At 38.8% G+C, this 16,880-nt stretch overlaps 1 protein-coding gene across 1 annotated transcript in view; it reads right to left on the bottom strand.

The window, feature by feature from the left end:
- NBAS (NBAS subunit of NRZ tethering complex) overlaps nt 1-16,880 on the bottom strand; it is an 892,343-nt gene that overhangs the window by 85,922 nt on the left and 789,541 nt on the right. The gene's annotated exons all lie outside the window — the stretch shown is intronic.

Here is a 16,880-nt window from a genome sequence, read left to right as displayed (position 1 = left end):
CCGTTTTTTCAGTAGTAGCTCAAAGTGAGTTACATTCAGGTACACTGGGTTTGTATCTGAGGCAATGGAGGGTTAAGTGACTTGCCCAAGATCACAAGGATTTGAACCGGCCACTTCTGGATGTTAAGACCAGTGCTCTAACCACTAGGCACCTCCACTAGGCCCCTGTAGTTTCTCAGTCAGAGAAAATTACTAGGTCATATATTTATAAAATCACTGCACCACAACCCCCAAACATACATTCTCTCATTCTTTGGTATCTAGACCAAGGAGCACTAGGTAAGAGTGAAAGACATTGTGCACAGCTGCAACTTTATTAACTGAAATAACACTAATTCTACATGTTAGACATTACATTAAATCAAATTTGAATCAAACCAAAAGCACTCAAATAACTGATGATAAAGGAGAGCCTTGGGCTACTCTGCAAGATGCTTTTCTGGAAAAAGACATAGCCTCACCCATCTTTACCCTATAGGATCTATGTGTTAGAAATTTTCTAAACTTAGTAACATAGTAGATGACGGCAGAAAAAGACCTGCATGGTCCATCCAGTCTGCCCAACAAGATAAACTCATATGTGTATACCTTACCTTGAAATATAGAACCACTAATTCCCAGCTCAAATAGCAGTCCTTTTACTAAGCTGCAGTAAAAAGTGGTCTTAGCATGTCCTTAAGCTGGTTTTTCCTGCACACTAAAGCCATTTTTACTACAGCCAGAAAATAGCCGATTTTCTGTTAATGGTCATACGCTAATATTGCCATTAAAAAGAAATATCGCATGAGCACTTACCAGTACATATTTTGTAAGCAGTAAGGGCAGGAATGCCCACTCTCAACCCCCCCGACACACCCCCTCCAACAAAAATTGTATAAAATATCTTAGCATGCAGTCAATATGTGCTGATTTGGAACTTCTGGTAAGCACTTGTCAGTGCTTACTGCAGTTTAGTAAAAGGACCTCTTAGTTTCCCCCAAAAGCTATTCAAGAAATGTATTAAGTTTCAGTTGGAGAAACAAGTTGGTTGCATTAAGGATCTCATTGCCTTTTATTTATTTAGTTCAAACATGTTTATCAGCAATGCCCTCACAGCCTTAATATAATGGGCAAAAGGAAGGACAATGTTTAGACCCTTTCACTGGAGTCCTTAGCGTCACCTTTGTTGTCTAATGGATAATAGCTTGGAGCAATGACTCTAATTAACTTGTTGGTGGTAGTAAGAATAGTTTAGCTTAGAGATATATAGATCTTGCTAATGTCTGATGCCAAAGGAGGCAGTCCCACTGAAAGTGAGTCATCTTTCTATGAACAATTCCATGCAGGTGACAGAGGTGGTTGCAGTGGTTTGTACCCATCACTGGAAGTGGAACCTTTTACAGTTATGGCCTATAGAATTCAGTTTTGACAAGTGCTCTGGTGATAATGCAATCTTTCTTCAGAAAGAGGAGACCTGAGTAGTTTTATGGCCAAGTCTTAGGATGAGCCCTTTGCTCCAGTGGCAGAAAAGTTGGCTTTTCTAGGTACACAGAGATGGGGGACTGGCCCTAAGAAGACACTTGACTTCCTCTCTGAGCACACCACCCGAACTCTCATCCACTCTCTCATTACCTCTCGCCTTGACTACTGCAACCTACTCCTCACCGGCCTCCCACTTAACCATCTATCCCTCCTTCAATCTATTCAGAACTCTGCAGCCCGTCTTATCTTCCGCCTTGACCGATTTGCTCATATCACCCCTCTCCTCAAGTCTCTTCATTGGCTCCCGATCAGGTACCGCATACAGTTCAAGCTTCTCCTACTAACCTACAAATGCACGTAATCTGCAGCCCCTCAATACCTCTCTACCCTCATCTCCCCCTACACGCCTACCTGTAACCTCCGCTCACAGGACAAATCCCTCCTCTCAGTACCCTTCTCCACCACCGCCAACTCCAGGCTCCGCCCTTTCTGCCTCACCTCACCCTATATTTGGAATAAACTCCCTGAGCCCATACATCAAGCCCCCTCCCTGCCCATCTTCAAATCCTTGCTCAAAGCCCACCTCTTCAATGTCGCCTTCGGCACCTAACCATTATACCTCCATTCATGAAATCTAGACTACCCAATTTGATTGACTGCACTTTTGTCCTTTAGATTGTAAGCTCCTTTGAGCAGGGACTGTCCTTTGTTAAATTGTACAGCGCTGCGTAACCCAGGTAGCGCTTTAGAAATGTTAAGTAGTAGTAGTAGTAGACTCTATGAAATGGTGTGATCTGGTCTGTGATCCCTGGAGTTGCTGCTGCCTATTGTCAGAGATGCAAGGCAGGAGTGTGCATAGGTATTGCCGTACTGGGACAGACCAAAGGACAATCAAGTCCAGCATCCTTTTTCCAACACTGGCCAACCATGTTACAAGTACCTGGCGAGATCCCAAAACAGTACAATACGTTTCATGCTGCTTATCCTAGAAATAAGCAGTGAATTTTCCCCAAGTCCATTTTAAGAATGGTCTATGGAATTTTCCTTTAGGAATCCATCCAAACCTTTTTTAAACCCCACTAAGCTAACTGCTTTTACTACATTCTCTGGCAACAAATTCTAGAGTTTAATTACACATTGAGTGAAGAAATATTTTTCCAATTCGTTTTAAATTTACTACCTTGTAGTTTCATTGCATGCCCCCTAGTCCTAGTATTTTTGGAAAGAGTAAAAACAAGCGATTCACATCTACCCATTCCACTCCACTCATTATTTTATAGACCTCTATCATATCTCCCCTCAGCTGTCTTTTCTCCAAGCTGAAGAGCCCTAGCCACGTTAGCCTTTCCTCATAGGGAAGTCGTCTCATCCCCTTTATCATTTTCCATCACCCTTCTCTGTACCTTTTCTAATTCCACTATATCTTTTTTGAGATGCGGTGACCAGAATTGAACACAATATTTGAGGTGCTGCTGCAACATGGAACGATACAAAGGCATTATAACGTCCTCATTTTTATTTTCCATTCATTTCCTAATAATAGCTAACATTCTATTTTCTTTTTTAGCCACCGCTGCACACTGAGGAGAAGGTTTCAACGTATTATCTACAATGACACCTTTTCCTGGTTGGCGACTCCTAATGTGACTTGTATTACGTAGCTAAAATTTGGATTCCTCTTTCCCACATACATCACTTTGCACTTGCTCACATTAAACATCATCTGCCATTTAGATGCCCAGTCTCCCAGTCTCATAAGGTCCTCTTGAAATTTTTCACAATCCTCTTGTGATTTAACAACTTTGTGTCGTCAGCAAAATTAATTACCTCACTAGTTACTCCCATCTCTAGATCATTATAAATATGTTAAAAAGCAGCGGTCCCAGCACAGACCCCTGGGGAACCCCACTAACTACCCTTCTCCATTGAGAATACTGACCATTTAATCCACAATGGGCCACTACCTCCTATCCCATGACTATCCAATTCCCTCAGGAGTCATTCATGAGGTACTTTGTCAAACGTCTTTTGAAAATTCAGATACACAATATCAACCGGCTTACCTTTATCCACATATTTGTTCATCCCTTCAAAGAAATGTAATAGATTGGTGAGGCAAGATTTCCATTCACTAAATCCATGTTGGCTTTGTCTCATTAATCCATGCTTTTGAATATGCTCTGTAATTTTGTTCTTTATAATAGTCTCTAGTGTGTATGTAGGGATGCCCTGTTTCAAAATTGGAGAATTAGAGAGGAAGAAGCGCAGGCAAGAGAGAGAATAGGAGGGGAATGGGCAAGATAGAGGAGTCGGATAGAAATGGGAGGGGAAATAATGAGAGAGAGGAGTAAGAGGAGATGGGAGGAAAGATAAAAAGAAGGGGTGAGAGAGTGGAAAGAAAGGGTAAGGTACACGAGAGATAGAAAAGGGTAGTGAAGACAGGAGATGAAAAAGGTGAGAAGAATGTATGGGGTAGGTGAATGGGAGCATGCACTACTTGCCCCCATCCTGCCAGCCACCTATCTTCTACTCTTCTCAGCAGGCAGATACTGAAGCAAGAGGGAAGAGGAGGATAGGGTTATTTGCCATACCCTGAGAATCCTGTCCCCTATCTTCTTTTTTCCCCAGCATTTGAAACCAGTCCCTTTATTCCTCCATTCAGCAAACTCTTCTCCAAGAGGAACCATGGCCCTTTCTTTCTTTTTTTAATCCTTTATTTAAGGAATAGTAAGCGACCATATTGCAACATATTATTCTTTACAGCTTACTATATTTTACAGGTTTTATCCACCCTCAACCCCCATTTCCAAACGAACAGTATACTGGTTGGTTAGGTCAGGTTTATCAAAGCCTGCCAGCAGATTTTGTTCCATTGTTGGGGTTTATAACCACAAGCCAGGAGTGTTTCCCATTTAGTGATATATTTCAATATAGGTATATAATCTTTCACTAAAGCCTTGTATAATCGAGAAACACCCCCTTTATCCAGAACCCAAATTAAAAGTTAACTAAATTGGTTACAGCTAAACGTAATTCCTCTTGAGCTCTGCAAAGTATTAAATCTCTTAAATTGTCTATATTTGAAAATATTTTGATTAACTAACCCATACTTCTCTTGTAAGTCCTGGAATGAGAGAAGTTCTCCCTCAATCTAAATTTGCCCCAGTGTATGCAAGGAATTTGATGCCCAATCAAAAAATGTAGAATCTGCCATCTCTGGAGTAAAGCAGGGTGCATATATAATTGGCGTAGAAATATGGTATCAGCGCTTTCAGAACATCTGGGATTTAATTTTTACTCATGCCACCAACGGGGCTTGCATAACACAATTAAGACATGGCAGAATCTATTCCAGTTGTTGCAGGGGAAGCCAAGGAACTGCCCAAAGGGGACACTACCAAGTGTTGCTCCATTTGGAACCAAGACTTATTAACATGTTGTTGCCAAATAGTCATGCTTTGTTGCAATGCTGCTTGATAATATAATTCAAAATATGGCATCCCCATTCCACCATGTGATTTAAGCTAATAAACTGCACACTTCCGTACTGTGGGAGGTTTCTTACTCCAAATACAGGCAACTGCTTTTTTGGTTAAGGCAGAGAAAAATGATATCAGAATGGCTACCGAGATGGCCAAAAGCAAGTACAATAATTTTGGTAAGTTGATCATTTTAAGAGTGGATATATTGCCCACCCACGATAGTTGGAGATTTTCCCCATCAGTCTAGCTCCAAAACTAATTCTTTCAATTTGGGGAGAAAATTTAGCTCATATAACCAACCAATAGAATTGGGCAGTTGTACCCCAAGATACTGAATAGAATCCGATACCCGTCTAAATGGAAAAGAATGTTGTAGGGTATGGACCTCATCCCCTTTTACAGTAAGATTAAGAATTTCTGATTTTTGTAGATTAATTTTAAATCCCAACATCTCCATAAATACCTAAAATGTCAACAATAGTGGGCAAGGAGGTAGATGGATGGGTCAAAGTCAAAAGAACATCATCTGCAAATAACATTAGCCTGTGGTCTATCCCTCCACATTGGATCCCCGTACTGAATAGTGAAGTATGGATCAGACAGTGCAAACAGTAGTGGGGACAGGGCACAACCCTGTCGATTACCCCAGAATAGCTCAAAAGAAATAGTATAAGAGCCATTCAGTTTTAACGTTGCTAAGGGATGTTTATAGAGAGTTTGTATCCAATGCAGAGAAGGCCCACCTTCTTTAACACAGCTAACATATAGGTCCAATAAACTCTGTCAAAGGTCTTCTCCGCATCCAGGGATAATAACATGGATGGTTCAGCTTCCTGACCTGCCCGGTCAATCGGATGTAGTGCTCTTCTGGAATTATGAAAGGTTTGTCTGCCATGTATAAACCCCACTTGGTCCTCATGACTTAGAGCACACAAAACCTTCTGCAAGCAGTTTGCCAAAATTTTAGTGAAAAAAGAGAGAGGTCTATAACAGTTGAAAAGCTGGGGGATCTTATCTGGTTTAAGTAATGTTGTCACCACAGCCAGGCTCCACGAATATAGAAAAGGCATTTATGGAATTATAAACTTTCACCAGAAGAGGTGTCAACAACCTCATAAATCTTTTATAAAATGTATTACTATAACCATGAAGGCCCAGGGCCTTACCCATTGGAAGATGTTTGATCGCCCACAGAACTTCGTCTATAGTAAAGGGAGTGGAGAGTGCATCACACTCCAAGGGGCCAAAGCTGGTAATGTAATGTGATCTAAAAAATGATCAATCATTGCCTCCGAAGAAGAGTTTTCTGGAGTGTATAGCTCTTTATAAAACTCCAGGAAGGCCTGCTGAATATCTGCTTCTTTAGTGTAGCACTTTTCTCCATTATCCAAGATCTTATGAATATAATTATGAGTGTTCAGGCATTTTAATTTATGTGCCAATAATCTACTTGCCCTATTATTAAACTCGTGTATTCTTGCCTAGAGTGCTGCAATCGTTCAATGATATGTACTTCCATTTCAATCTAGCCCCATGGAGAGCTCAGTAATGCCTAGGAGAACCCTGCCCATCTTTATATAATTTTTCCAATCGCTGAATTTCAGATCTAAAGGTTTTTTCTTCTGTTATATTTAGTAATATGGGTCTGTAATGATATAAGCTTTCCCCGCACTACTGATTTCAAACTTTCCCATATAGTAAGGAGAACTAGTTCTGCTGTATCATCAAAATGCAAAAATTCCAATAAGTCCTTTTCTAAACTTTGCAAATTATTGGGATCATCCAATTGAGTGTCATTTAAGCACCAGAGAATAGAGCTTTGTCTTCTCTTTTGCATTACTATAAGCACCGCGATGGGAGCATGGTCAGACCACGTTCTAGGGTGTATTTCCACTACACAAGTGGATTTACGGATCATGGAATCTCCCAATCAAATATTTAATCACAAATAGGTATCATGATTAGGGGAGTGAAAAGTATAATCTTTCTCTGCTATATGTAGCTCCCTCCAAAGATCGCAGAGGCCCCATTCGGCTATGAATTGCCGTAGCTTGGTTCTGTCTTTTTTAGCATAAGTAATCACAGCAGCAGAGTTATCCAAAGCTGGATTAATTGTGATATTGAAGTAGTCATTTCCAGTTCCTGTAGGGATCACATGTACAAAAAAAAAGTTGTAGTGTGATTAGAACCTGTGTCCCTTGATTTACAGTCTACTGCAGTAAGCACTGTGGCCATTTTCATAAGAATGTTGCTAGACTGATGGCCCTGTGCTTTGTTTCCCCATTTAAAATGTAAACGGTTAGTTTGTAAAATGATTGTTCAGGATGGATGTCTGCAGTGTAAGGACTTCCTTTCAGGTATTTTCAAACAGAAAATCCGGACATCTTTTCTGTTTGAAAATTGCTGCGAGATGGACTTTTGTTTTTGGAGGTTATGAGAGAACATCCCAATTTTGACAGATATTTTTTTGAAAATGCCCCTCTATGGCAGGTGGAACTGCTGGCACCTAAGCTATGTGCATAACTGGGAGACCTGCCCATGCTCTGCCCTTATGTGTACGCTAAGCAATTTGTGCACATAAGTTATAAAATAGTGCCTAGTATATACGTATTTAAGTGCTAGTAGTCTATAACTTCTACACATAATTGGTACCTAACATTAGGCACCAGAATATAGAATGAAGGGGATAGTAACTAAGGCAGTGCCACCTGTGAATAAACTTTATTTCCTTCCAAGAGGAAGCTATGGGACAAGAAGGATGAGTAGTTCCTGCTGATAGCCTGGACTGGCCAGATTACTGGAAACATCAGTAGTAGAAGTCCAAGAAATGTCTACCTTGATGGTGTCACTTGTTTCTAGCAAGACTTGAATAGGTGCATTTATATTTTAGCAACTCTCAAGTCCTTTTTATGATATCCTTGTAAGAGTATAATTAAATATTGTGGTGTTACAGTCGTCTTCATTGCCCTACAGCTATCACCTTTTTCCCTTGTTGCTAAGAAATTCACTGAAACTTCTCATTTTGAGAGCTTGGGGAATGAGGGTAATATTTAGTTTATATAAGTATCATCACCTAATGCCATTAGCTTTTTCTTTATTTCTCCTCATTTCCTTTGTTCTTATTCTCACTCTCCAGTGTGATCAATTGTGTTAAGAGATAATTTTGTACTAGTTACATATTATTAAAATTTCCTTTGGCTTATTTAACCTATTTTCTTTTCTTTTTTTTCTTATGTGCAAATACTGTTTGCAAGATGTATTGTTTAACTTATATAAATAAATTAAAAAAATAAAAATAATAGTCCACAAACATGCTATAGACCTCTGATAACATATCCAAGTTTAATAATATATTTTGGCTGCACACTGGTCTCTCTCTTTTTTTTTTTATAACACACGGTGTACAGCAGCAGAATTTGATGCGTTGCTTTCCTCCAGATCCAATTGTTCTTTATTTTCTACATACATATTTTGGCAAATATGTTATGTTTACTAGTCATGCACCCTTGTCTTTTTATTTCTGTCAAAGCATAATGTATTTTTATCTTAGAATTTTCATTTGTATTTTTCCTCTGAATATGCAACTCATTGAACTGGGTGACTTTAGCCATCACTGTATTTGTATTTCTCAGATATTTAGAGGCTGCTTATCAGTAGTACATTCAATGGATTTGACATAGTGCATTCAATCATGTACTCATATCCAAGGACACAGTCTTGACCTTGTCTTTATCTGTACGTTTGCTGAAAAGTTCTGCAAATACTGAAAAAGGCTTCACTGAATTCTATATCCTTAGCAGACACTTCCACTCAGGTTTACATTTGATTGCACAAGATTGCATTCAGTGTTTCTGTTTACAATCAGTTCTTGCAATTTCTTGTTGCTACATGATGTAAACGCTTGGGCTCAGTACTTCCTTCTTTATCTTTCTTCTAACTCAGTTGGAACCAGTTGAGATTCTGGAGCCATAAAGGTGAAATTTGGTCTTACCTGCTAACTTTCTTAGCAGGTCTCAGTGCTGCCCTGATCCTTAAACCGATGATGATGTCACTGAAAGTTCAGCTGTTCTCTGTCTCCATTGTCTGGTCTGGTTTAACGGGATAATAAGGAACTTTTATTTGCAACTATCCTATGATTTTCCTCTTGTTTTTTTACCATAGTAGAGTGGGGTTTGTATGGTGGTACTGTCACGTGAAGGTCAGCAGTTTTATTTCTACATGGGACCACCTGCACTCTGAGTCAACTAGGGATATTGTAGAAGCAGCATTTACAGCTAATGGTCATCATTAAGGGCAAGAAATGCCTGGTGATGTGACATATGATATAGGGTTCTAGAAGGAGCCCTAGTAAATGGCTTCCAGCTATAAGGGAAAAAAATTTTATAGTTGTGAATAAAGGTGGTATAGATTTATAAACTTTTTTAATCACTTTTTTTTTAGATCTATACCACAGTAATCCATAGAAATCAAGTTTAAAAAAAAATCATTGTTACATCATCTTAGCAATGCAAAGAAGTTCTTTTCATATATTCAAAAGCAAATGAAAATTAGTGTATTAAGTATTTGTAATTTCTGGCACTTATACTTCATTTAACAATTTTCATGGATTAACTCATAAAATATTCACAAATACTATGATACGTAATACAGAGTATAAGGATCAATTTATTATGTAAAAATATGTGCTAGAAAAAATTACTATATATATATATATATATATATATATATATATATAAATGGAAAGAGTGAACTTTACTGTCTAAAGGTTTGATCTTCTATGTTCTGATCTTAGCACCATTACCTCAGTTGCACAGCTTTTGTGTAAAAAGAATGCTTACCAAATGCAGTTAAAGTGAAATTATTTATCTGTAACTTTACACTACAGAATAATCGCTTGGAACCATACCTTTATAATCATTTCTATTCTGCTATTTTTCTCTTTTACTACTACATCCGGTTGTCTTGCATTCAGCTTTTTATCTGGATGGGGATGTCCCAGGTGATCATAGCCTCTTTGGTTTCCACAGGTATCTTAAGATGCTTTTCTGGTACATTGACTTTGTAATGCTTACACAGGGGCTCCTTTTACTAAGCCACGTAGGTGCTTATTTATTTATTTATTTATTGCATTTGTATCCCACATTATCCCACCTCTTTGCAGGCTTAATGTGGCTTACAATTCGTCATGGATACTGGAAATAGAAGAGAATATACATTTGGTTTTACAGAGGGTTTTGGGTTACATGGTGGTGAAATACATGATTGTGTTAAAGCAAAAGACATTATAAGACATTTCTGGATATATTAAAGATTGTACAGTTACACGTGTTGATCTTTGTGATCTATCTTGTCGAAGAGATAAGTTTTCAATAGCTTACGGAAATTGGTCAATTCATGGACCGTTTTCAGGTTACGTGGCAACGCGTTCCATAGCTGCGTGCTCATATAGGAAAAGGTAGATGAATGCATTAATTTGCATTTCAGACCTTTACACTTGGGAGGATGAAGATTGAGGAATGTGCGAGAAGATTTTATTGCGTTCCTGGGTGGTAGTTCTATTAGGTCTGACATGTAGGCTGGGGCGTCACCATGGATGATTTTATGGACTAGGGTACAAAGTTTGAACGTGATGCGTTCTTTAAGTGGGAGCCACTGTAGTTTTTCTCGTAGGGGTTTCGCGCTTTCGTATTTTGATTTGCCGAATATTAGTCTGGCTGCCGTGTTCTGGGCTGTCTGGAGTTTTTTTTAAGTATTTGCTCTTTGCAGCCAGTGTAGAGTGAGTTACAGTAGTCCAGATGACTGAGTATGTGCGCCTGTCTGCCACTTCAGAACTACCACCTGGCTACTGCTTGGCCTGGGTGGTAATTTTATTTTTTATACAAATCCAGTATGTGCACCAGAAAATTTCTGGTGTGCGGTGCTAACCGGGTGGTAATCAGCAGTGTACGTGCGCTGACGATTACCGTCCGGTTAACATGTGAGATCTTACCACTAAGCCAATGGGTGTCGGTAAGGTTTCAGGCCCAAAATGGACACGCACCAATTTTTATTTTGCCGCACATCCACTTTCGCCCCCCCCCCCCCCCCAAAAAAAGGCCTGTTTTGCAGGTGCGCTGAAAAATGGACCTGCATGTGTCCAATACACGTGTCTACACTAGCGCAGGCCATTTTTCAGTGCATCTTGTAAAAGGACCCCACAGTTTCCAATGAATAAGACATACTGACTTGTTGTGCCTTTCTGTATAAAAATTCTCCATCATTAGCACATCATAGCCAGCCACAAGATGAGTAACTGTTTCTAGCTCTTTCTTACAGAATCTACAGTTTGTCTGTTGCATCAGTTTTTTTTTCAATGCCTGAATAAACCATCTCATCTGTAATCTGCTGTCCTGAGCTGCAACTACCAATCGTTCATTCTTAGCTTTCAATTTACCTCTCCTTAACCATTCATATGTCTGGTTTTCATCAATGAATGGTTCCTGGAATAACACTGTATATTTCCCGCTATACTTATGCATTTATCACTTGTCGTTTCTCCCTGCTGATCCAATTCCTTGAAGAGTTTTTTTTTTCCTCTTCTTTTGCAAATTCTGTTGCTTCCTTCCCTTTTGGAACTGATGGACTTTCATCCATTTCTTCTGCTTGGCGGAATGCATGTCAAGTTTAATGATGAAACTGGATTCTGGAAGTTTTCTTTCATATTTCAACATCTTTTGTGGATTGGAATCTGATGATGCCTGCAGGTCTATGATAGTATATCACTAGGTCTAATCTATTTCTTTAAGACCCATTCCTCCTTCAGATCTACAAACGTACAGTCTTGGCATACATTGATTCTTATAGATGACCTCATGAGAATGAAGGAGTTTCTGCATTAACACATCTAGTTTTTCAAGGGCTTTAAGAGGTCAGTCTACAATACTAAAGATATATGAAAGTGTGGTTTTTGCCTCTATGGCATGTTAAGTGCCTTTTCAAATTTTTACCTTTTTGTTTTGCTTCCCTTGTTAATGATTTACATCTAGATTGCCAGTGCTTGTGTTCTTTCCCATTTTATTTGGATCTGTTTTCCATTTTTGCATTTAATTTGTATTACCAGTGCTTATAAATACATCTCTCAGCACAAACCTGCTTCCTTAACATGTTCTATAACAGCTGAACACATGAACCTACTTTTATATCATCTTTATTAAAGGCTACAATAGAGAGAAATTTTCAGAAACGGACCAATCTTCTGTACCCCACCCCAAACCCCCTCTAAAACTCTCCCAACATAGTCCATCTATACCTGATGTATTCTTATCCAGGCCTAGACTACCATAGACAATGGGTGTTAATTGAAACAGTTCAATAACCAGCTAATCATTCTATGTGGCATGACAGTCTGAAACGGTTCCCAAACTTGTTGAAATCAATTTTCTCCCTCTCTCTCTTACCAACCAACCCTCTTATTTGTGAAGCCGCAATGCCGAACCCTCTTTGGTTGGAACCCCCTCCGTGTTTCAACTGCAAAAACCACAAACCCCTAGAATGTGTTGTTCCTGTTGGCAACTGTTAAGTTATTGAATAGTTCATGCTGACTAGTCAATTAACTTGAGGAACCAGAATCTGCTAAATAGGGGTCTTTGTTGCCAATTTGATCAATTTTATTTCTAAATGGATTGCATATTGCTTCTCAGTGAACCCAGTGGCATTCTCATCATGAGATGATGCTGTTGCTAATTTTGCTCTCTGACCTCTTTCATTACTTGAAAATTATACTTGATCCTTCAGTATTTTGAAGATTGTTATCTTACACCCAAGGGAAATAAGCATATCTTGCAAAATGTTAACATTTCTACCAGTGATTACATTTCATTTTTATAGTGTGAGCAACAATAAAAATTTGAAAATTCAGAACGACACTTAAATTCATAACTAAGACACTGAAGATATAGGGGTGCTCTTACTAAGGTGTACTGAAAAATGGCTTGTGATAGTGCAGGCATGGGTTTTGGGTGCGCGCCAATCCAATTTTCAGCACGCCTGTAAAAAAGGCCTTTTTAAAATTTTTGCCGAGACGCGTGTCTATTTTGGGTCTGGGATCTTACCGCCAGCCATTGACCTAGTGGTAAAGTCTCACATGGTAACCGAGCAGTAATGACCTACGCACGCCAAATGCCACTTGGCACGCATAGCTGACGTGCACCAGAAAATTAAAAGATATTTTTCAGGCGCATGTAGTGGATGCGCATCAAAAATGAAATTACTGCACAGGCCACACGGTAGCCATGCAGTAACTCTATTTTGGCGCATGTTGGGCGCGCATAAACGCTTACACGGCTTAGTAAAAGGGCCCCATTGTTAACAAGGTGAGTCAAACCATCAGGGAGCTCTTTAAATATGTACAGGGGGTGAGGTCATGTGTGGGGAGTTTGAAGGGCTTTGGGATAGTCAAGGTTGGAGACTTTTCTATTCAGGGGACAGCTTCAATGATAGGGAGAACCAGAGGTCTTCTAAGGCCCCCTTAAGCTGCAGCCTGGGAGCACTGGGCCATGCTCCCAGGAGGCAAAAAAATAAAAAAAAAGCAGCTTGTGAGGTTTATCACAAGTTGTATTCTTCATCTATCATGGGTTCAGTAATCTGCAATACTGAGATTCCACAACTTTGTCATTCCCACAATGCATTATGGTGCACTATATTACTTGCACCTTAATAACTACCACCCCCCTCCCCAAGGGAGTAATTTATACATACCTTTTCTGTATGTAAACAAATTTTACGTGCAGAAAATGACTCTTATAAAGTTGTGCAAGGCTATACATGTAAAAAAAAAAGTAGATGCAATAGTTCATACTTTAATGCATTGTGCTCATAAGCATTCCCAAAGGTGTTGTTCTGGTGTATGCATTCATATAGAGAAATGAATCATTGTTTTCCTATATTTCCTGTGTGAAGATTTAATAATCATACTTATTGGATAAAGGAATGTAAGCTTCGTTTTTTGTTATGTACGTGAATGTGAGAAAATACTTCTTGGCATGAACATGAAAATTTAGAAAGCACTCTTGTCAGATAAAGGAACATTCCATTATTGAACCATATTGTTTTGTTAATGACCCTCTGAAGCAACCCAAGTGCGAAATGTGGCACCATGCCAGGTTTTTTTTTTTTTTTTACTTCAATAAAGGGATTTAATTTATAGTGCAGCTTTAGATAACTAGTCTAAAATCCAGCCAACCCCATTTATTTTACTGCCAAACTTCCCTGCCATGGAAAACTCAGCTTCAATATGCCATAATCAGATATCATTATCTATGAGGTAACTGTAACTCGTCTGTTATATGACTACTCCCATGTATAGTGCTGAATTAAAACGTTACTGCTTAGCATGTATGTTCTGAAATATTAAAAAGTGCACAGAAGGGAATCTTATATTGGAAATAAGCAGTATGTAACCTTTGTTACATCACAAATTCTACTAGCATGTAATTTATTTGGGGCCCTGTTTACTAAACCACGCTTGTAGGCATGCAAACCTTTTAGCGCACGCTAAAACTTAGCCTGCGTTAATGCTAGAGACACTTATAGGAATATAATGGATGTCTCTTTTGTTAGCACGTGCTAATTTTCAGTGCAAGCTCAAAAGTTAGCATGACTACAGCGCAGTTTAGTAAACATAACTAACTACATGTATGCCCACCTGAACCCTTATTTTGTTTGTGTGTGTGACTCTATGTTTTATGACTTTTTCAGCTGAGAATTCTAGTCTAGTCAGTAATCTCCACATGTCTAGAACTCATTTCTTACAGAAGTATCATAAATTCTCTATCCTGTTTCAAGCCAATGCACCAACTTTTTCATTCTTTCCCTTCTAATTATTTTCTATGATAGTTTAGATATTATATTGCAGTGTGTTTTATGCAGCCTGATTTCTGTGAAGTACCTTGGAATATTGAATTACATGATATTTCTATAGAAGCAGAGGCTGTGAAAATTTGTTCATGCACAGCAGCCCTGCCAGTTTTAAAATCTGTATCAAATTTTAAGGCTATTAGCCAAAGAAAATTCATTTTACTAGCTCTGGATTTTAAACAATTCAGAAAATGTCTTACAACAGTATACTGGACATATTTTAGCAGACCGTATTGCCTTTATTTAATAGTTTTAGGGCTGCATGAGTGCTGTGTTTCTGAGTAGTAACTATATGGGCAATCGGAGGGGGAGGGGAAGGGGATAGAGATGGGCATAAAACAGTCTAAAGTACTAAAATGTCTACATGAGACTGTAAATACTGTATTGCTGAACATATATCACAAGAAAACCTGCTGCAGGCTGCTTCTGACCTCATCTGGATGTATCACTGCAGTACCAAAAAAAAAAAAAATCCCCAAGAATTACTCCATAACGTTGTACAAAAAAACAGATGATTCAGCTACACAAAAGAAAAAAAAATAGTATCATGTATTCATCACATCTCACATCGATGTAGTGCAATCAGTTAGAGTAGACAAAAATAGATTTTCTAAACTAAATATATAACATTCAATACATTTTTAAATTGGGTATTAGGATTAGACACTTCATTTTATAAAAATAGCTTGTTAAAAATTCTACTAAGATGTGCATTATTCAGTGGAATCTATATTTAAAAAGGAGAAGAAAACACCCTGTTTATCCTTGCCTACTGATTTATGAATCCTACTCCATTCACAAGATTATATAGACAAACCCAACAACTGAAACGTGTACATGCATCAGGAATGTGTATGTGGCAGGCTGCTTTTTACTCTTACATGTGTCTGTACAGTGGGGCTTTAGAAATGGTAAGTAGTAATAGGAGTACTAGTGAAACTCAAGTAAGAAGTGCTGTGATGACCCTTCATTTGCAATCTGTACTGGGAATTTTTCATTATTTCTTAAACCCTCCCAACTTACTTCAGTCCAGGAATTGCAATGATTGTTCTTGGCCAGGAGCCATGAACGAGGGCTCCTTCTAGAACTCAGAAATCAATGGCTGTAAATCAAGTCGCTAGGTTTTGCCATTATACATTGACTATGACTGTCTCTCCCTGGGGGCCATTAACACTGCCTCAAAAACATCTTCAGCTTTAGGTGCAATCAAATCTTGGTCTTTCTGCATTATGACGGAGCAGCACTATTACCGACCCCTCAGCTGGCTAACACTGGACTATATTTTAATGTTAAAACACAGTGTGGCCTGACTGGTTTTCAACAGCATTGCATGTCTAACATATAGGCATCTAATTCAATAAAAATGTATTCCACAGTCACAAAATGAGGAAAAAAATGTTTTTAGATTAAAGCCCATAGACTCTTGTTTTCCACTTACTCAGTAATGCTGCTCAGGCTCATTTCTGTATTAACATATTACACAGCAAAATGGGAAAACACCTCTATGTGAAGTCCAAGGAAAATGAAAAAGTAGAGAGTGTGACTCAAGCTTAAACACAGGGAATGCCTATCACAATTTCTTTATTGCACCAGAGAGCCGAGACATGGGGCCATGTTTCGGCAGTAAGAACTACCTGCCTCAGGGGTCAAAAATACAATATCTGCTGCCGAATGAGCTGGAAATCAATGGCGCCCAAATAGGAAAGACATTGAATACATGGATTCCAAATGTACACAGAAAAACGCCTTGGCGCCAAAATCACCACTGCTTCTGTATTAACACATTAACATGTATACACATACATACAGAGATTTATAGCACTTTTTTTTACAAGCCTTATTCATGATTCCCAGCATTTACACATGTATATCAAACACATTTTGAGAACCTAATTTTACAAAACTAGGGTTTACATGTGTAAATCTGCATTCTCTGAGGATAAGCTAATATTCTCACATTTGGGTAATGCGATCCCCGCATTGCTCGGTCCGGAGCTTGTATCAAGCTTTTCACAGAGCTCTTCAGCGTGCAAGTCATGCTCC

Source organism: Microcaecilia unicolor, chromosome 3, assembly GCF_901765095.1.
Source record: "Microcaecilia unicolor chromosome 3, aMicUni1.1, whole genome shotgun sequence".
NCBI classification, from domain to species: Eukaryota; Metazoa; Chordata; class Amphibia; order Gymnophiona; family Siphonopidae; genus Microcaecilia; species Microcaecilia unicolor.
This window is presented reverse-complemented; position numbering and strand designations above follow the sequence as displayed.